At 36.6% G+C, this 23,070-nt stretch overlaps 1 long non-coding RNA gene across 2 annotated transcripts; it reads left to right on the forward strand.

The window, feature by feature from the left end:
• The first annotated feature begins 1,013 nt into the window (after positions 1–1,013).
• Positions 1,014–22,293, forward strand: LOC122422578. 2 transcript variants are annotated; one of them, XR_006263885.1, is made up of 3 exons: positions 1,014–1,067; positions 2,839–2,927; positions 22,212–22,293. It is a non-coding gene; the product is annotated as an uncharacterized LOC122422578 (long non-coding RNA). The 2 variants fall into 2 exon arrangements; XR_006263886.1 differs by lacking the exon at positions 22,212–22,293 and adding an exon at positions 3,216–3,438.
• The last annotated feature ends 777 nt before the right edge of the window (positions 22,294–23,070 follow it).

Below are 23,070 nucleotides of genomic sequence, written 5' to 3' on the forward strand. Positions count from 1 at the left end.
CTCAATTCTGCCAGAAATTTGTTGTATGATTTTGACTAATTAAACTATCTGGGCTTAGTTTCCTCATCTATTTTGAGTGTGTGCTCTCTAAGCTATTTTTCCTGCTTTAACATTAAGATTCGGCTGGTAAGAAGGCCAGAAGCATCCAAGAGTACAAAAGATTTTGTTTGAAGTGCCATTAGAAGCTAGGATGGAAAACAAGGGTGAGGGTGGACTTAAGTATGGATGTCAGGTGTCTGGTCGGACTCAAGAGGAAACATATGGCCCAGGTTAGAGGATTTGAAGTCTCATCAGTCTGGACTTAGGGAACTGACAAGAGCCATAAGGGTAGACAAATGAACAGAAAGACAGATTTAAAGCACTCGTTCCAACACTTTACTCACTCACTCCCTCATATGCTTCTTGTTCAGGTAATAACAAGCCCCAATTATATCTGGCTTAGGAAATGGAAGAAGAGAGAAGAAGCAAGAATATATTGCTGATGTAAACTGAATCTAGGTAAAAAAGAACACAGACTAATCCTTGCCTATGTACATCAAGCCATTTTTCTTTTCCATTTACGATTTTTAATGAAAATTACTTTCTTATACAGAATTCAGACATGGCTTTTATATCTAAGATGACATACTGTGAACCATTCCTTGAAATTCATAATTTTCCTGGTATTGATGATTTTATTTTCAAAAAGCAATGTCAAGTTAATCACATAAATATTTTGCCCCTCCGTGTCTCTGATGTTGGGCCTATAAACCAGAAATCTGATATTTCCACAGAAGCAGGAGGGATCATTTTACTGAGCTTTCTCTAGATCAAAAGGTATGTAAGTGATAACAGACAATTTAAATATGACTTTTATAAGTGAAAAATGAATGGGAAGGATCCAGTTCCTAGGAAAAAATTAAAGTGCCTATTTGATATGTCCCTTTGAAGATCATGCCATCAACTCATCTTCTAAACTCTCCTCCTACTTTCTCTTAATCCCTTTTATGTTTCTTATTGTCAGGCATCTAAGCCTAAAACTCAAAATTGTCCTTCATGTTCTTCTGTCTCTGGCCTTTTGTAACCAGGTAAGTTCTAAGGCCTGTTGATTCTTCATTCGACTTATTTCTTTTCATGCATGTTTCCCAAACTACCATTGCCTTCTTAATTTTTCTCGATATGTTCTAATATGTTCTAATTCAGAGGTTACTTCTGTACAACATTTCATTGATCTTCTCGTTCTGAATTTTGTAGTTTGAAAAATTCAAAACACAAGTTTTGAAAGTTCATGAAATAAACGGAATCTATAAATTGACATGGTACTTTGTTAATTTGGGGTTTCCCTTGTGGCTCAGATGGTAAAGAATCTGTCTGCAATGTGGGAGATCCAGGTTTGATCCTTGGGTCGGGAAGATCTCCTGGAGGAGGGGATGGCAACTTACTCCAGTATTCTTGCCTGGAGCATTCCATGGACAGAGGAGCCTGGTGGGCTAGAGTCCATGGGGTTCCAAAGAGTTGGACACGACTGAGAGACTAACACACTTTGGTTAATTTATCTATATTTTACAAATCCAAGACATGGAATATGTGACTACAATAAAATTTTGATCTGCATGTAACAATCAGCATAACCGCACCAAGAAAATATACTCTTTTAGCATTCTGTACAGTCCTCCACTTGTGAACCACACGTTTTGGGCCTATACACCGTATACCACTATTCTAATCCCTTTGAGTGAAATACTAATTTCATTATGTCTAGGGAAACTATGTAATTTACTGTTCAAACTGGATCACTTTGAACAATGAAAGGGAGGATATGAATAATTATAATAATTACATCTAGTCAGTGGTGTAAACTAGGACTGTCCCTGGCAACATGGGGAGATTATTCTAGTCACGTCACTCTGAGCTATAACCTCAGTGCCTTCCATAACCAATGAATAGAATTAATTTTTTTTAACTTGGCATTCAGTAACTTGATATTAACTTTTTGTATCTCTCTGATGGGTATACTCACTGATCTCCCCAAATCTTTTGCTTTTTATCCTCAAATCTTTTCCACCCTTGCACCTTTGCTAACACTGTTTTCTCTCCTTTGAATGTTATCCTCACACCACTTCACCAATCTAATTCCTATACAAATTTTAAAGCAGAGTTTATCCCTCCTATTTCTGATAAAGTCCCCTAATTTAGTCTGTTGGGATTACTTTCCTTTCTCTAATCACTGGTTGATCACATGTAAGCTTTCTCTGATGCCAAATTTTTTAGGTTTAATTATCTGATTAACTCTTAAATGGATTTCAGATTCTCCAAAGGCGTCTTTCTTAACTTATCCTTCCTTTTGGTACATGAGGGTCTTCTCTTATTCTTTCTCTTCACTCTTGTTATCTGGACAAGAAGCTCTGGAGGTGATGTCAAAGTGAAGGAACAGAATCTAAAGGCAAGAGACTCTAAGAGATAAGATGAAATGTTTCCTCCACTAAGAAGAAATACGTGGAGCTGGAGAGATAGAGTGACAACCTGAACGGCTGCACCAATAGCTAATAAAAGGGGTGTTGGGATGTGGTGTCGTAAAAGTGGGTCATGGAGAAGAGAATAAGTAGGCTGGGAAGAGATCATGGGAAAAGTTGGGAGAAATGCAGCAGTAGAATTCTGAACATTGTCTAGCCCAGGAAATTTGTTATGCAAAATGTGCCACATTCCAGAAGCACTGGTATCAGTTGAGAGCTTATTAGAAATGCATGTCTTCAGGCCCTGTTTTAGACCTGCTGAGTCAGAGTCATTTTATTAATAAGATTACTAAGCGATTCCTTTGAGAAGCCCTGGCTTAAAATATCCATTTGTCTTTGCATATAGATTTTACAATCAAGCTGGGTCCTGTCACATGGGTGGACCTCTCTGAGTTAAATATTCATGGATAACCTTCAGGATATCCAGTAATAAAGGTAGGTTGATTAAATGCTGAGTTGAAAACTAGTTTTAATTCCTCACTGATTCCTGAGTGCTTCAAATGATGGTGTAGGTCTTGTACAGACTTCACAAAGGTGGAGACGGAGGAGATTTGAGCTCTATGTGTGTTAGAATAATATTTTTCAGATAACAAACTGTGATTTAATAAGAGTTGGGTGGAGAATAATGGAAATAATCTAATTATGGATGAAACAGAGTTTTCAAGTGTCTGTTCATGTCATTATGATCTGTAAGGTTTTTGACCTCAAATGTCTTCTTGCCAGTTTTAAGTGCTTCGGGACAGGAAAACAGTTGGCCATCTGGTTTTACTAAACACTTTCTCATGTACAAAGGACAAGATGTATTACTTGGAGCAGCTAGAACTGCACTGTTGGAAGAATTTGGGACACTTCTCTGTACAAACTATTTCTCAAAGATGAAGAGCTTGACCTGTATCAAAAATTAAAGAAATTCATTGTTGAGAGTACTTCTGATTCTTTCTTCATATGCGTCAGTTTTCTGTAGCTATGTATAAATAAGCATTTATTTATCTAGAGAAGGTGTTTCACAGTTCGAGTTACACGTAGCCACTTACCTTACTTAGCTTTCCCTTCATGGAAAAGAAAACTTTGCAATCCAAATCTTTAGATGAGTTTGGTTATGCTTTTCTGGTTGCTTTCACGATTAAATTGGAAATGACACTTAACTAGTTAAAATTTTGTTACTTAACAAGAAAAAATGAAGTCACAGGTTGAAAAAGACTAATGATAAATTTTTTGTTTTAAATGAAAAAAAAAAAGAAAAAAGAACAGATAAAATATTAATTGTATTGCCCTATAGAAAAAAAGGCAACATGAGATCACAGAAAGTAACAAAATTCAATACGTGGTGTTAAACATGTTGTTTTCACTACAGATGTAATAAACTCGGAAAACACGAAACCTTTCAACATTATTAATTTTATGCTTAAAATAAATAAATCTTTCTCCCCTTGAATTGATCTAACTAGTTTTCAGCAGACTTTCTTTTTTCCAGTGATCCATGTACAATTTGTCATAAGATGCTTTGATCACAGTTAATAGCACAAAAATATCAGGTCAAAAGTACCAGTTTTTATCTAGGAGGACAGAATGAAACATGTCAGCTGGCGTATATATTTGTTCAACCTCAGGCAAAATTGTTTAGCAAATACTTAGTTGATTGTGTTTCTTGACTGCTGTATTTGATCTAATTGCTTGTTTAACTAATAATTTGCTCTTGAGGCAGTAACATACAGGCACTTGTCAAAATACTGCCTATTTTAAAATACTGGTTGAAATGTAGTTTAACAGGAGGAGCAGGATATTTAAACTAGGGCTCAAGAGATCTGGAGGAAAACAGTGTCAATGTCTTCAATTTAGTTAGATTGGAGTCAGAATTATTTATAGAGAATTTGTGACCTCGTGGGCTCCTCACTCACGTACAGACACACCTCAGAGATATTGTGGGTTCAGTTTCAGACCATTGCAATAAAGTGAATCATTAATATTTTGGTTTCCCAGTGCATATAAAAGTTATGTTTGCATTATATTGTAGTCTATTAACTGTGCAATAGTATTATGTCTAAAAAAAGTACATACCTTAAGTGAAAATACATTATTGCTAAAAAATGGTAACTGTCATCTGACACTCCCACCCCCATCTCTGGGCAGCTAAAGATTGTTCACATAAGAGGCCCAATTCCTGATGCTTTCAATTTCTATACTTGTACTGGTTCTTTTCAACCAAAATTCTAACTAGCTTAGAATCATGGAAAACTTATTATGCTGATATTTAAACTAATTTGGTGGTAAATGCAGCAAATGTCTCTAAATTCCATGAAGAAGAATACTAACAAAAATCATTTTATGGGTTTTCAAATTTTTTTTTTTAAACCAGTAATGGTGACACATTTTTGAACACTAAAAAACAATGAAATGTTATATTTAAAGTCAGAGTCAAGGCAATTAGTATGAGTAGTAAATTTTACTCTAAAACCAGCAAAACAATTGGGCTAAAAAAAATCCAGATGCTGAGTTAGTACAATAAAGTATACTGTATTGTTATATGCAGGAATCATTGACTTCTATAGAGAGAACTCTGCAGTGAACATGTAACTCATAGCTTACAATGAAGTAGCAATTGAGGGAAAAAGTGTCACTCAAGTATTTTCTACTTGTTTTTAAAAGAGAGAGCGAGCCATGATATTATAACAGATCATTAGAGTTGACTCTTTAGTTACTCAGTGAAAAACATCATGAGACATGTATATTGGTTTTTCTATTGCTTCTGTAACAAATAATCACAAATTTAGGGGCTTACAACAGCATAAAATTTATTACCTTACAATTCTGTAGGGTAGAAGTCTGACACCAGTTGCTGGGCTAAAATCCAGGTATTAGCTGGGCTATGTTCCTTTTTGGAAGCTCTAGGGAAAAATCTGCTTCCTTGCCTTTTTTAGCTTCTAGAGATTGTTCACATTCCTTGGCTCCTGGCCCCCTTTCTCCATTTTCAAAGGCAGCAATGCTGTATCACCATGACAGTTTTTCAAGACTCAGGTCTCTCTCTTCCTCTGACTTACTCTTCCATTTTTAAGGACTTTGCAATTACATTGGATCTACCAGGATAACCTCCTTATTTTAAGATCAGCTGATTAGCAACATTAATTTCATTTGCAGACTTAATTCCCCTTTGCCCTGTAAACCTAACATATTCACAAGTTCTAAATATTAGGACATGTCATTGGTGGGAGCATAGTTGTGCCTACCATACACAGTGGGAGTTATGAGAAAACAGGTGGAAATACTAGAGCTACATGAAGTATAATTCTTTGGAGGAAACTTGGGAATACTGTGAAGATGGCCCAGGGTCTTGCTCTATGGGTCAGAACATAGGCATCACCTTGGACTTTGTTAGAAAACAGTATCTTGGACCCCCACCACTGACATACTGATTTGGGAACTGCAGTTTAGGAAAATTCTCAAGTGAGATTCATATGCATATGAAAGTATGAGAGACAAGGTTCTGGAAGAGGGGTTCTGTTCCTTCAATCAGAGAAACTTCAGTTGTATGTGCTTTGGTTATTGGGCTACTAAGTTTTCTCTTAAAGAAGCTGGGACCCGAAAGAAAAGCTGGACAATCTCGGCTGTGCAGGCTGCGGAGGTGTCCTCTTCTCAGACATTTCTGTTCCCACCACAAGTCCATGTCTTCTCCTGGTGTTACTGACCTTCTGCAAGTACACAGTTTTCTTATGGGGGGTCGTGGCTGGGAAGGGGTGGGAGATGAAAAGTGACAGAAAACTGTAGACAGCTCATTGTTAAATTTCCAGAAGATAAAAAGAGATGTTTAAATCCAGTATAAGGATTTAGAATCCAGCTCTGTCTAGTGACACCCTGAGCAAATTCAACTTTATTATCTATCTCTTTCTAATATATTGGTTTCTGTCAGACTCTTTTTTTGGCACAATGTATCCATTTGAAAGTATCTTTTTCAGTCTCAATTTAATATGCTATTCTTATATATAACTTTAATAATGTTTACTAAGTTTTAATGTTTTCCATGTGACTCAACTATATGTATTATTGTGAATTATTTTTGTTATATCTTTATGCTTTAATAAATATGTCAGCATATATACTTAAAAAATAGAAGTTTCCTAAATCTTGAGAATAAAATTTAAGAACATAGTCTCTAGCAAAAGTTTAGAATGCAGAAACAAAAAAAAAAACTGTGAGCACTTTGGAGAATTTTAGAGAATTGTGACATCATAAGGCTTCAAAATAAGTTCATTGGAAACAAGGCATAATTTATTTTATATCCTTCTGTATTAGAGTTGCTAATATGATAAATCAGGAAAGCATGGGCACAGCATAACTTGAGGAGAGCACTTGATATGCTTGATGACAGAACTGATACATTCTGATCTGTTAAAAACATTGTACCCAAGGTGTGTTGCCTGGTGATTTACATAGAGCAGAGAGGTAGAAATAGGCGTCTGTCCTTGACTCCAAGCTACTCATTTTTATAAAAGCCACTTAAGAAGGGGAAAGAGTGATTTTTTCCCTAATAGTTGATTTAAAAGTTTAAAGGAATAATAAATAGAATATACAGAGAAGGGAATCAGAATTAAAAATTATCATTCTTAAAGGGAATGCTGTGATTGAAGTCAGAGCTTCATCAGTGCTGGAGAAAAATTTCTTTACTTTATTAATAGACAAAGATGGTGATTTGCTTGTAGAAATACCAATGAAAAAGAAGTAGGGTTCTAACTGATCATAAAGTTCCCATGTGCTTATAGTATAATGCAGTTATCTGAGGGCAGAGACTATTTGATTTTGAATCCCCAAGGCCTAGCCTAAAGCATGGCACTTAGCTACTTGGTAAACGTTTGCTGAGTGAATAATTACTGAATTACTAAAAGCTAGTATTAGGTTTGGTTGTAATAATACAAGTCTAGAGTCTGTGGTGTAAGATAATTTACACCCAAAATAGTATATCTGCTCTGGGTATCATATTTTTAGAGTTACATTGAAAAAATGCTATGCAGGAGAACAAAATGAGAACTTTGTTGAAAAAAACATTCCTAAGGGGAATGTTACAGTGGAAGGAAAGCGAGAAAGAGGGCATTTTAAATAGTCATTAATTTGAAACCTTTATTGAAACATGAGGACAGGTTTGTTATTATAATAGGTTGGTAAAAAGCAAAAGTAGGAAAATTATAAAGCTATAAATTACAATTTAATGTGGGAATTTTCTAACAAGGCTGTCCAGTGATGGAATGGGCCCCCTTAATGGTGATGCTAATGGTGATGCTTTGCCTGTCACTGGAGGCTGTATGACCATTGGTCAGAGATTCTGGGTGTGGAAGGATGCCTTAAAACAAGACTTCTGATTCTCAAACACATTATGGCATGGGGTGCAGACTTTTATTTTTAATCTACTATTCTGTTCAGGAAGTATTTATTGATTTGGCACTTGTTAACGTTTATGGGGTTAGTATCTCTTTAATTTGCATCTGTAAATTTCTACTGTGCATAAGAAATAAGAAGGAATGGAACTCTTCAAGACATTTAGGAGATTCAGAAATTTCTAACCCTTGGTTTCTTAATTTCCATGCAATCCTCTTATTGATTTCTCTCCTACAGCGAGTAAGTAAAAAATTTAGAGATGCAAATGAAGCAAACTTTCCTGGGTTTCTTCTAATTCCTAGTCATTGTAGTGGATTTGTATTGCTTGAAAAACTTTTGTTCAGTCATTCAGTCATATCTTTTACTTTCAAGAATAAAAAATTAAGACACAATACCCCAAAACATGGGGAAACAAAACTTATTCTTGTAATAGAAAAGTGGACATTTAAAATTCCTAGATATAACAATCATTTCCATTAGAAGTGTTGTGTTGTTATTCAAGGGTATGCTTTACTTTTGATGTGACCTTATAGTGCAAACATTATTTCTGGACTAGAACAATTTCCTAAGGGAGAGGGAAAAAAAGACTGGCAGGTATGATGGTAGTATGCTAGAACAGCTAAGGAGATGAAGGAATAGTGAAAAAATCTCTTGGTAGAAAACAGGAAAGTATAGGCTCAAGATTTTCAAGGTACACTGCAGTTTCTAATAAACTTCATATTAAATCAGAATGTAAAGATTTTGTATCACAATCAGACAACATAAAGTTCTGGAAAAGCTCTTTGTAACAAAGTTGCTGCAAAAATGCATAGAAAAACTGAACAAAATTACTTGAACTGATGTTTGTCATAACTTTTCCCCTCCTCCTTTTTCCTGATAGATTCGAGGAAAAGCCAGTGTTCTTCTTGAACAAAGAGATTGTTCTGGGCATGACAATGTGAATAAAAGATTTTTCCATCTAATTCTTCCCATATGTTGGAAAAACTAAGTTTATTGTTTAGAGTACTTTGATGGAGCAAATAAGTTAATGAAGTAAAAACAAGTTATGAAGCCAGTAAATTCATTATAATCCCAAGTCTCACACTGTCAGATGTTGCTGTTGGTTGTTATTACATTGCCATTTCACTAGGGTAGGCCCTTCAAATTATGTTCATGTTTAACTGCAACAAGTTTTTTCCTAAAAACAAAATCTTTTTAGGATGCCATTTTTGAACATTTTTTATCAGTTAAAAAATATGGTACTTGCTACATAACAAGAATAGATATAACTTACATGTGAATTCTAAAGTATAATTATACAATGGACACCAAAGAACTCATCATTGAATTTTAAAAAATGCTACCAATGTTTTACAACTGAACCAGCTGCTTCCGTCCTCTTCGCTCTACCCTGAGACTCAGCAGAGATATGTCATTCTGTCTGAAATTTTTAAAAGTGTACTATGCCTAGATGAAATAGTATTATTTTTGCTTGTTTTGAGCTATAACATCATACTGTAATTATTGTATGTAATAGGCCATCTATATTGTTGCAAATTGTAGTTTATGTATCTATATATTATTTTATTTTTCCTTGTGTGAGCACACTACAGTTTATCTAGCTTCTTTTAGATGACCATTGGATTTTTCTAATTCTATTTTATTACTGTAAACATTGCCACTGTGAGCTTTTTGGAAGACATGTGTGAGAGCTTCTCTCGTGTTTATGTAAAAATTTCTCTAAGAGTGGAAATTCTAGGTTATGGGCTATACACGTTCTGTCTTTATAAAATTATGCCCAACTGTTTCCCATGGTGGTTGTTTCAACTTACCCTAGCCCTAATACAAGTGTTGTGTTTGACCATCTCTAGTGCTTGATATTATCAGGCATCTCAACTTTTTCCATTCAAATTGTCACAAATAAAATATTTTATTATAAATGTGAACATTCATATATATTTTTTAGACAAAACGAAATAGTAATAAAGTGGCAATCAAGGAAAAATTGATGTTCATTCATTCAGCAAGTGTTGTTGAATGCCTACAGCTATGAAAAACGTGTAAGTATATAAAGAAAAAATATAAAAAAATATTTTCACTCTAAGGAGATTTTAAACTGAAGTCTTCAAACAACAGTACAAGACAGTGTTATTTTCATTTTTCAGATTTCCTTATCCTCTCCCTTCGTATTCTTTGCCTTTGTAACTTAGGACTTTGCAAGAAAGAAATTTAAGTGGTTTCTACCTTCAAACAACTTCTGAGTGTCTATTCTGTCTCATTCCTTTTATTTATTCTATCACCTTACACTTGGACCATCACCACAATCTTCTACTGAAGGATGATACAGATCTGAATATGAACAAAATGGAGAGTTGAATGAGTGAGGCTTTTCTACCTGAGTGAAAAGATACGCAGGAAAGTAAAAGAAAACAAGGTCCATGACTTTAAATGGAAGAAAGAAAGAATTTGAACATTATCCTATAGACAATGGGGAGCAGCTAAAGGAATTAAATATTTTATTCTTGATCCCTGATTTACTCAGAAGGGATAAGAGACTATATTTAGAAGAGCTGTGATGAAGCTCAATGTACAAAGGAAAAAAAGGCCATATATGCAAGTCCCTAGAAAATGTTTTTCATGAAAAAAGAGAGTAAAATAACATATGATACAAAAAGCAGTATCTAAGACAATCTCTAAACTAGCATTTTCAGTACATACAGTAAATGGTACAGACCACATAATCTTGGAAAAAATAAAATAAAACCAACATTCTTGACTTCTTACCTGGTTTAAATTATTCTGGATGTACTTAATACCTACCATAAAGCAGTAGTATTCTGTTCACAAATAGTTTATTCCTTTATTTTTAAACTTTTATATTGTTTTAATGTCAAATATGATAAGCTACTTTCCTAATTTGTATATAACAAAAATTCTTACCAAACCTGTGGCTCAGTATTCACTGATTTGGATTTTTAGTTTACATATCAGACATGTTTTTGGAAAGAATATGCACAAAGATACAGAGTTCGAATGAAATGTTGAATGAATGACAATCATGCAGTTGTCTGAATGACATTCAAAATGTCCTGTTTCTCTTAGTACTTCTTTAGAGCATAGTTATTGTGAGACTGTTTTCTTTTGAGAATCTTTTCTAGTGAGCTGTTATGTCTTTTAGGAAGAAAAATATTATTAGTTCAGATAAAGTTCTATAAGTAGATCCACCGCTTTTCAAGGCTAAAAATGAAAGGAAGACACACAAAAATTTCATGGCAGAAACCACTTTGGAAACTCTTTTATGCTGTAGATGAAATATGGCATTGTTTTTATACTTCATTGTATAAAGTTTACAAATCTAACTTTACAAGGTAGATATTAACCCTTGGAAAGTAAATAATGAAACCTAAACATACACACAATCTTAAAATTGCAATTTAGTTTACACAGTCAAGTCTGGGACATATTTGCTAATGATTGAAAGAAGCTGTTTTATGTCTTCATTAGAATAGTTTATTTTTATATTTTATTCATTCCCTTTTATTCCTACTCTTGCTCTTTTATTAGCCAATAACTAATGTGTTTGATGTGTATGTTTTACACTGTATGTCTGAAATAGTCTTTACAGCTTTCACTATTAAAGCAGACTTCTAAGACCAAACTAAGCTAAAATTTGTACCTTACTCATTTTTTCTCAAATACATTATTATTGACCTAAAAAACATAGCAAAATTTTTTCCTTATTTGGCATGTGGCTATATCCTGGCTTTTTTTTTTTTAGTGGAAAAATGTGGAAAGTACTAATCAGGATAAAGAATTGGAAAAATAAATCACACATAATTCCATTGCCCAGAGATGGCCAGTTAACATGTTGGTTTACTTCCTTTTAACTTTTAAAAATAGTTCTTTAAAAATAGAGTTGAGTTCATATTTTACAAGCAATTTTGTGATTTTTCTACATCACCATCATAATATAAGCATTTCATTTAAGTCTTCTAGACATTGTTGTATTGGCTATGTAATATTCCATTATAGATGTATCATAATTTGTTTAATTTTCCTCTATTGTTAGACTTTTTAGTTGTTTTCAAATTTTGTTCGATCATAGGAAAAGCAAGGGAATTCTAGAAAAACATCTACTTCTGCTTCATTGACTATGCAAAAGCCTTTGGCTGTGTGAATGTGAGTGAGTGAAAGTTGCTCAGTTGTGTCTGACTCTTTGTGACCCTATGGACTGTAGCCCACCAGGCTCCTCTGTCCATGGGATTTCCCAGGCAAGAATACTGGAGTGGGTTGCCATTCCCTTCTCCAGGGGATCTTCCCAACCCAGGGATCGAACCCAGGTCTCCCTCATTACAGGCAGATTCTTTACTGCCTGAAACAACAAACTGTGAAATAACAGACCACCTTACCTGCCTCCTGAGAAACCTGTATGCAGGTCAAGATACAACAGTTAGAACCAGACATGGAACAACAGACTTGTTCAAAATTGGGGAAGGAGTACGTCAAGACTGTATATTGTCACCCTGCTTATGTAACTTCTATGTAGAGTACATCATGTGAAATGCTGGACTGAATGAATCACAATCTGGCATCAAGACTGTTGGGAGAAATATCAACAACCTCAAATATGCAGATGATGCCACTCTAATGGCAGAAAGTGAAAAGGAACTAAATAGCCTTTTGATGAGGCTAAATGAGAAGAATGAAAAAGCCGGCTTAAAACTCAAAGTTCAAAAAACTAAGATCATGGCATCTGGTCCCCTCACTTCATGGCAAATAGATGTGGAAAAAAGGGAAACAGTGACAGACCTTATTTTCTTGGGCTCCAAAATCACTGCAGATGGTGACTGCAGCCATGAAATTAAAAGATGCTCACTCCTTGGAAGAAAAGCAATGACAAGCCTAGGAAGCACATTAAAAAGCAGAGACTTCACTTTGCTGACAAAGGTCCATGTAGTCAAAGCTATGATTTTCCACTGGTCATGTATGGATGTGACAGTTGGATCATGAAGAAGGCTGAGCACTGAAGAACTGATGTTTTTGAACTGTGGTGTTGGAAAAGACTCTTGAGAGTCCTTTGGACTGCAAGATCACACCAGGCAATCCTAAAGAATCAAGTCTAAATATTCGCTGGCAGGACTGATGCTGAAGCTGAAAACTTCAATACTTTGGCCACCTAATGTGAAGAGCCGACTTATTGAAAAAGACCCTAATGTTGGGAAAGATTGAGGGCAGGAGAAGAGAGCAAAGATGAGATGATTGGATGGTATCATCGACTCACTGGACATGAGTTTGAGCAAGCTCTGGGAGATGGTGAAGGATAGAGAAACCTGGTGTGCTGCAGTTTATGGGGTTGCAAAGAGTCAGATGTAACTTAGCGACTGAACAGCAACAGTAATTTTTGTTATAAATAATATTAGATCCTTTTGTACATAAACATTTGTCTTGTACTTTATTTCTTATGATAAACTATTAGTCATGGAACTACGTTGCCAAGTTATTTTCAGAAAGGCTCTACTAGTTGTCATTTTTATCAGCACTTATGAGCATGCTCACATTATTAAGCTCTTAAAAATATACAAGCTCTTGAGTATAATCTTTTTCCTTATTTGGTGGGTTAAAATAAGGTAGTATTACATTTTAATTGTTTTTTTTTTTTCATTTTTTGAATATTCATTATTCATTTGTAATTTTCTTTATACATTGTCCATCCATTCAGTTCAGTTCAATTCAGTTGCTCAGTTGTGTCCGACTCTTTGTGACCCTCTTCATTGGTCTTCATGAGTCAGCTCTTCATCCAGTCCATCCATTACCTTTGTTCATTTATTGGGCTTTCCAGGTGGTGCTAGAGTAAAGAACCTGCCTGGAAATGCAGGAGACTAAGAGACATGCATTCCGTCCCTTGGTCAGGAAGATCCCCTGGAGGAAGGCATGGCAATCCATTCCAGTATTCTTGCCTGAAGAATCCCATGGACAGAGGAGCCTGGTGGTCTACAGTTCTTAGGGGTGCAAAAGAGTTGGACACAACTAAAGTGACTTAGCACACACCTTTGTTCATTTATCAATGAGGGCTCAGTTTTTTTTTTTCTTATTTGTAATCATGGACTTTTTGTTGTCTTGGCAAAGTATTTTATTTATTATTTAATGTTGCAAAGTTTTAAATTTTGGGTTATTCAAAAACCTTAAACTTTTGAATTATTTTCATTGCTTTTACTTTATAAAACCTTTTCCTTTCCATAGATTAAAATATATGTTTAATGACTAAATATAATCTTGAATCCATGTGTAATTTATACTCAATGAGTATCTCAATTGTATATTTGGAGAAGGAAATGGCAACCCACTCCAGTATTCTTGCCTGGAGAATCCCATGGACAGAGGAGGCTGGTGGGCTACAGTCTATAAGGTCACAAAATGTCAGACACAACTGAGTGACTAAACAACAAATTGTATATTTCCCCAAACTCAAGTACCTCAGCCTTGTCTCCTCTTCATCTCTGATTTATGATGTCTCCTCTGTGGTATCTGAGCTTTGTTCGGCAGGTTTTTTATTTTTTTGATCTGTCTGTCCTTACTCTGATGATTTAATTTAATTTCTGTAGTATTTAGCAGCCATGTTGCATATATCTGATGCCCGGAAAGCTTGCATTTGAGGAGTTTTGCCCGGTGGTTGCCTTAAGTTTTAGGACTATTCAGCCTCAGACACTTCTTCACTCCTTTTCCCTCAGCACATGGATGCACCTTAATTGTGTCTCATCCCATGACAATGGACTAATAACACTTTGGTCAAATCCTGGGAGCTAAAGGATTCAAAGAAATGAATCAGCAAAGCAGCTGGTAGTGACTACAGCACAGAGAAGCAGGTAAAAGTTACTTGCAGCTTCTGAAGCATCTTGAAGAAGTGATGGGGGAAAAAAAACAACTCTTAGAACCACATGTGGCCTGTGATCTAACTAGGAAGGAAAGGGCCAGCGGGGAAATAGCCACATAAACCTTTGGAGAATTTTTGTGAGTGTGAAACTGTTGAGAAAGTTCAAGAGAATGAATATAAACTGTCTCCACTGATTAAGCGGAGAAGGCAACAGCACCCCAGTCCAGTACTCTTGCCTGGAAAATCCCATGGACGGAGGAGCATGGTGGACTGCAGTCCATGGGGTCACTAAGAATTGGACACGACTGAGCAACTTCACTTTCACTTCTCATTTTCATGCATTGGAGAAGGACATGGCAACCCACTCCAGTGTTCTTGCCTGCAGAATCCCAGGGATGGAGCAGCCTGGTCTATGGGGTCGCACAGAGTTGGACATGACTGAAGCGACTTAGCAGCAGCAGCAGCAGCCACTGATTAAGGGGGCTTCAGATAAGCTGGGGTACTCTCAACCTTCAATAGAGTATAAACTCTCTGAGAGTAATTTAGTAAGTTCTGTGATTATCGTAGTCAATTAGATGTGAGATGAAATTACAATGATTTAAATTCCAGGTAGAATTTTAAATTTAAATTTTGGATCATTAATTTGAAAGAGACTTGCATAAATGATCCTCTCGTACACATTGTGCTAGTGAAAATGAGGTAAGGAGAAAGAGCTCAATGTCTTCTTCACTACGTGTGCAAGTAAGGAAGAGGGGACGTTTAACTGGACCAGAAAAACATCTAAAGGCGATAACTCCTTTGGAGGGAGTAGCACCGATTATTGTCGGCTGCCTAATGTACAGACTTTAAGAGGAAGACCAAGACTGTGATTTCTCCAGAAGAGGGGTCAAGGGAGCCTCATGTTGTTATTGAGTAATTCCTGCTTATATTTGGGCTGCTTCTTACTCAGAGGCCATAATCTTGAATATGAAGCCTCCTTTAGCCCTCTTTATCATCTGCTGTATTCATCCTAAAGCAGAAAAGAGGCAGTGGAAGAAATATATAGATAGATAGATAGATAGATAGATATAGATAGATAGGGAGAGAGAGAGAGAGAGAGTTAGTCACTCAGTCATGTCTGACTCTTTGCAACCCCCATGGACCGTAGCCCACCAGTCTCCTCTGTCTGTTGAATTCTCCAGGCAAGAATACTGGAGTGGGTAGCCATTCCCTTCTCCAAGGGGATCTTCCCAATCCAGGGATTGAGCCCAGGTCTCTTTTGAGGGAATATCCCATATATATATATATATTTATTATTATATTTATAAATTGCATTGCAGGTGGATTCCTTACTGTCTGAGCCACCAGGGAATATCCCATATATATATTTATTATTATATTTATAAAATAAATATACACTTATAGTTATAATAGAAAATATTATATATTTATAATAATATATATTACTTTATTTATGTGCCAATTTCCCATCTTTCATGAAACCTAGCCAGCAGGACACTGAGTGGATAAACCGAGCTGAAACTTTAAGAGTTCATTTGGTTTGATTTTTCTACCATTCCAAATTACCTAGAAAAGATTTTATCATTATCTTGATGATCAACTTAGTACCTCCTGATTTCCATTAAGCAGAATGTTAAAGAGAAACAGCAGTATAGCCCCCAATACCACAAAGATAAAACTCTCGTTTTTCCTTTAATAAGAAGCATACTTTAAAATACTGTCTTTTATAGTCATCATCTCTCCCATTACTTTAAGCCAAAGGCTTTTGCTGGCTATGTAATTTTATTTATGTACATAATTAATTATGTCTTTAGTAGATGGTTACTTCAGTTAATGGGTTAAAGTAAATGTTCTTAACTATCAATTTATTATCAGACTATGGAAGACCACAGGATATTGTTAGCAGTTAGTAGTACGCAACCATTAGCTAGAATAGGACATCTTGAACAAGAGGTTTTTAAAAATCTGTGGGTGTGTGTTCAGTTGCTAAGTGGTGTCTGACTCTTTGTGGCCCCATGTACAGAGGAGAGAGGAGTAGCCCGCCAGACTCCTTTGTCTATGCAATTTTCCAAGCAAGAATACTGGAGTGGGTTGCCATTTCCTTCTCCAGGGGATCTTCCTGACCCAGGGATTGAACCCACCTTACCTGTGTTTCCTGCATTGGCAATTAGATTCTTTACCACTGAGCCACCTGGGAAGCCCTTTTAAAAATCTAGGCTTACATAATTTTAAATCTTGAACAATCTTGTGATATTCTCTCCGCTTTCCGATGATCTCCCAGTAACAGAAGCCTTTGCAAGGCCTTACTGTGGTGTGAGTCAAATGAGGGTGGTGCTCACTAAACTGGCACAATACCAGTGCTAGGAGTACCCAACTGAAATGTAAAAGTACTAATCTCTCTTAGTACTTTTATAGAACCTTTTCCTAAAGAGCCAAAGATGCTGAATCAATGCCAATATACTTTACTTATGGTAGGCACAATGGATTTCAGTTCATCATCACTTACTCTCTATTAGCCAGATACTGTGCTTGGTGATGGAGATACAGACAGGAGCATGTAAAATGTGGGCTCGCAGTTCAGTGACTCTCAAAGGTATGTGCCTACGAATCATTCTGGAGGCTGTTAAAAATGTATATTGCTCATTCATTCCCTCAGAGATACTAATTCAAAAGATCTGGGCTGGGCCCAGGAGCCTGAATTTTGTCAGGAATAGCTTGATGAAGCTTTAAGGCAGGGCACAGACTGTGGGATCAGACTGATTATACACTGGTTCCCCAGTTACTTGTAGAAGGAAATGGCAACCCTGTCCAGTATTCTTACCTGGAAAATCCCATTGGCAGAGAAACCTGGCAGGCAACAGTTCATGGGGTCGCAAAGAGACATGACTGAGTGACTAACACACACCCCAGATACTATCTGTGCATGAAATGAAAATTTCTAGTTCTTGAAATCACAGAGTCTAAGTTGAATTATTTGTAAATTCCTACCTTATAGAATTATTGGGAAGACTGGATGAGAAGATGTATAAAAAGTACTCAGCAAAGAGCCTCATCTGGGGTGGAAACTCAGAGTGCCTTTGTTAGTATTAAAAAGCAAATCTGGACCAACTGTACTACTTTTGTGCAATCCAATTGGAAAATGTTCAAAGTAGGAGTCTGGGGATAATTGAAGAGTCTAGGAGGAATTGACTTATGGTGAAAGGCAAGAATAATTCAGCATTTACAACTGTAAAAAGTTAAAAGGTTTAGAGTGGTTGTGGGAAAAGACATAGCTGAAGGGCGTAAAGAAGACACTACTGACCAAAATGCAGAATAAGATGATCAGAGTATTTGATGCAATTAAAGAAAGGAAATGGAAATTGCAACAGTCTTCCTAACAAATGGTAGAAAGGATTATGGTTATCCTGACATGTGAAAAGGAACACTAATTTAAAAAAATTGCTAAAATACATTTTCAACAAAAGCCAAAAAAAAAAAAATGCTGTTCTTTGTTGATAAATTAAGGAAAACAAACAAAAGAAAACAACCACCCAGGAACTTTGGCTGTAAAAACCAAAGAAACAACAAATTGAGGACTTGGTAAGAAATGGAGTTCATCAGAGATCCATGTTTCGAGATTATTATTATTTTTCAAATGCCATGCAGTAGGAGTCAAAATAATGAACTGTATCTGTTTTTCCTAATATTTTAGTGGTCTTATTAATCCATAATATGATTAAACCAAAACTATTGTTTTATTTCATTTTTCCAAAAATTAGCATTTTCAGTTCAGCTCAGTTCAGTTCAGTCGCTCAGTCGTGTCTGACTCTTTGCGACCCCATGAACTGCAGCACGCCAGGCCTCCCTGTCCATCAATAACTCCTGAAGTTTACCCAAACTCATGTCCATTGTGTCAGTGATGCCATCCAACCATCTCATCCTCTGTCGTCCCCTCCTCCTCCTGCCCTCAATCTTTCCCAGCATCAGGGTCTTTTCAAATGAGCCCTTTGCATCAGGTGGCCAAAGTATTGGAGTTTCAGCTTCAACCTCAGTCCTTCCACTGAACACTCAGGACTGATCTCCTTTAGGATGGACTAGTTGGATCTCCTTACAGCCCAAGGGACTCTCAAGAGTCTTCTCCAACACCATAGTTCAAAAACATCAATTCTTTGGCACTCAGCTTTCTTTATAGTCCAACTCTCACACCCATACATGACTACTGGAAAAACCATAGCCTTGACTATATGGACCTTTGTTGGCAAAGTAATGTCTCTGTTTTTTAATATGCTGTCTAGGTCAGTCATAACTTTTCTGCCAAGGAGTAATAGTCTTTTAATTTCACGGCTGCAATCACCATCTGCAGTGATTTTGGAGCCCAAGAAAATAAAGGCAGCCACTGTTTCCTCATCTATTTCCCATGAAGTGATGGGACCAGATGTCATGATCTTAAGTTTTCTGAATGTTGAGATTTAAGCCAAATTTTTCACCCTCTTCTTTCACTTTCATCAAGTTGCTCTTTAGTTCTTCTTCACTTTCTGCCATAAGGGTGGTGTCATCTGCATGTCTGAGGTTATTGATATTTCTCCCGGCAATCTTGATTCCAGCTTGTGCTTCCTCCAGTCCAGCGTTTCTCATGATGTACTCTACATATAAGTTAAATAAGCAGGGTGACAATATACAGCCTTGACATACTCCTTTCCTGATTTGGAACCAGTCTTTTGTTCCCTGTCCAGTTCTAACTGTTGCTTGTTGACCTGCATACAGGTTTCTCAAGAGGCAGGTCAGGTGGTCTGGTATTCCCATCTCTTTCAGAATTTTCCACAGTTTGTGGTGATCTACACAGCCAAAGGCTTTGGCATAATCAATAAAACAGAAATAGATGTTTTTCTGGTACTCTCTTGCTTTTTTGGTGATCCAGCAGATGTAGGCAATTTGATCTCTATCGTTCAGATTATGAATTCCTTATTGCCAAATTCAGACTTAAATTGAAGAAAATGGGGAAAACCACTAGACCATTCAGGTATGACCTAAATCAAATCCCTTATGATTATACAGTGGAAGTGACAAATAGATTCAAGGGACTAGATCTGATAGGGTGCCTGAAGAACTATGGATGGAGGTTTGTGACACCGTACAGGAGACAGGGATCAAGACCATCCCCAGGAAGAAGAAATGCAAAAAAGCAAAATGGCTGTCTGAGGAGGCCTTACAAATAGCTGAGAAAAGAAGAGACACAAAAAGCAAAGGAAAAAAGGAGCGATATACCTACCTGACTGCAAAGTTCCAAAGGATAGCAAGGAGAGATAAGAAAGCCTTCCTCAGTGATCAGTGCAAAGAAATAGAGGGAAACAATAGAATGGGAAAAACTAGATATCTCTTAAAGAAAATTAGAGATACCAAGGGAATGTTTTATGCAAAGATGGGCTCAATAAAGGACAGAAATGGTACGGACCTAACGGAAGCATTTTATTGCACTATTTTTAATGGCATTTTGTTCAGAAACTTTCTATATAGTGCTTGAGTAAGGAGTTCTGAGCAATGGAAAGAACCACTATTTTTGTAAAAGCTTATAGATACGAAGTGTATGTGGCGATAAAAGTAATAGAAATCATTAAAAGTGAACTGGGAGATTGGGACTGACATATATGCACTACTATGTATCAGATAGATAACTAATGAGAACCTAACGTATATCACAGGGAACTCAGTGCTCTGTGGTGACCTAAATGGGGAAGAAATCTAAAAAAGAACGGATATATGTTTATGCGTGACTGATCCACTTTGCTGTACAGTAAGAGAGAAGAAACTAGCACAACATGATAAAGCAACTATACTTCCATAAAAATTAGTTTAAATAAAAAGAAATTTAAGACTTGTGGACAATAGAGGCAATATGAGAGAGATTCAATGGGCCGTGGCTTTAAAGAAGAAGAAGGGGCCAGAGCCAAGGAATGCAGGCAACTTCTAAAACCTGCAAAAGGCAAGAAAGCAGATTCTCTTCTATAACCTCTGATAGTCCTGCAGGCTTCTGGCATCTTGATGTTAGTCCAGAAAAGCATGTGTAGGACTTCTCACCCACAGAGCCATAGACCATAAATTTGTGTTAAGCCACTAAGATTGTGGCAATTTGTTACAGCACCACCAAAAACCAACACAGGATGTTTGATCTAAAAATCTGTGAAAATCACATTGGAAATAAACATATTTTTCTTAAAAAATCATTAAAAGTGAGTTTACTAGAAAAATAATTTGCCTTTGTGAATTGCTTGACCTCTAAACATCAGACAGTCTTTTATTGAAAGAGGAAAACTCGTATGGCCTTTACCAACCTGGAAAGCTCTAAGTTATGAGCCAGTGTAGGGAACCAATCTAAGGCTGCCAAAAGGGAATCGGAAAGTCTCCTCATCTTACTTCGCCAAATCCCACCCAATAGAAAATCCCACCTTAATAGAACACTGACCAACCAAAGATTTCTTAAGATAGCCTCCTTTTGCTCTATAAAATTTACTCTCCTTTCAAGTCCCTTCCAGCCTACCAGAACAACATAGTAGCTGACTTTTCCACTAGAGTAAGGTCCAAATAAACAGCATTTGCTTAATTCTGTATGAGGTTTTCATCCTTTTGACAATTTTAATACAGATAAATTTTTAGTTTTATTTAATCATGGCCATATACTATGATAGTGTATCACTCGAGATCACAGAACCTTGTCACATCATTGTCCTCATACGTGTAGAGACACATCACTAAACACATACACAGATTCTTTCAGCAAGTAGCTTCCCCCATGGAAGAAGAATAAAAAACCCTCCAATGATTTAGCAAAACTAACTTCAGAGAAAGTACCTTTATGTTGGGGCATTTGGTTCATTTTGGATAAATATATCATAACTTCACTCAATCCTTGGTTGTTTTCCAGCACACTGCTATTGCCGATCTCTACCCAAGGCGATGGACACCATCCATCCTCATATCTTACTGTCTGTCAGTTTTGAGGAAGGGAGGAAAGACCAGGAGATGGCATAGGAGCAAGTGTCAGCTGTGAGAATAGAAGGAAGTTAAAAATAGAGTAAAATGAAAATCAAATCATGACTTGTGACTAAGCAGATTAATACTTGCCTGATACATTATAATGCTTTGTAAATTTTTGAAAATAAATCAGTTGGTCATCACTAAGAATATACATTCTTAGTCACCAAATTAATTTCTTTTGCAGCATTAATTTAACATGAAACAGGTGGGAGGTGGGTAGGAGGGTACCTGCAGAGCCAGTCTTACCTCTAAATGAGTCAGATAGCTAATGCAGTTTGGTAGATTCCTAAAAGTCTGTTCCTCCAGAATTTTTCCCTTACCCAATGGCTATGGTGAATAAAACTTTTAACACTGGAGGTATTGACTTTTAGAGAATCCTGGTGAATGGATTATATCTATTTTGGAGCCATTTAGAAATCTCAATGTGTTATCTGGAAAGTACAACACATTGTTATGTTAGTACCCATTAATCTTAAACATTGACTTGTTTACAGGTTTGAGAGTTTCAAAGAACATGATTCTGAGGGGATGAGAGTAATTATTCAAACAGGGACAAGAGTCATAAAAAAGCTATAGGTAAGAGTGGAATACAAAATTTACTCATGTTGAAATTTTGGATAGAATTGCCAAGACTATTTCTCTATGTTATTAATTACATGCTGTTGGAAGTTCTTCTTTCAATTTCCTTTCCCTTCTCTCCTCTCCCCTTCATTCCTCCTTTCCTTTCTTCTCTCTCTCATTTTACATTTATTTAAAGTAGAATCTTACATTTGAAGACTCCATTAAGGGGTAAAATTGAAATACCTATTGGCATGATTTAGCATTCATTAATCTCATAGATCAAAATAGTTTGAAGAACTTTGGCAGACCTCACTGGGGAGAATGTAAAATGGGATAGTTGCCCAGCTCACCTCTGGAGAAAAGGTTTAGCATAAACATGATGTGAGAGGATGAGCGAGTCCCACCCAGATCACAGCAGGCCTAGCTGCAGTCTTATTACATGGCCAGCTGACTTGTCTGGGACCCAGGGACCTACCCATTAAATCAGGCCAGCAGTTGTGAAGAGAAAAAGCTTACAAAGGAAAATACCTCAAGGATTGAGCATAGGGCAATAGATGCTAGGAATCAAAATAATGTCAGGGGATTTATTAACAACAGCTGATGCTTATCATGGGGCTTCCCTTGGAGCTCAAGCAGTAAAAGAATCTGCCTGCAATGCGGGAGACCCAGGTTTGAGCCTTGGGTTGGGAAGATCCCCTGGAGAAGGAAATGGCAACCCGCTTCAGTATTCTGGCTTGGGGATTTCCATGAACAGAGGAGCCTTGCAGGCTACAGTCCATAGGGTTGCAAAGA

The sequence above is a fragment of the Cervus canadensis genome, chromosome 20 (genome assembly GCF_019320065.1).
Source record: "Cervus canadensis isolate Bull #8, Minnesota chromosome 20, ASM1932006v1, whole genome shotgun sequence".
Lineage (NCBI taxonomy): Eukaryota > Metazoa > Chordata > Mammalia > Artiodactyla > Cervidae > Cervus > Cervus canadensis.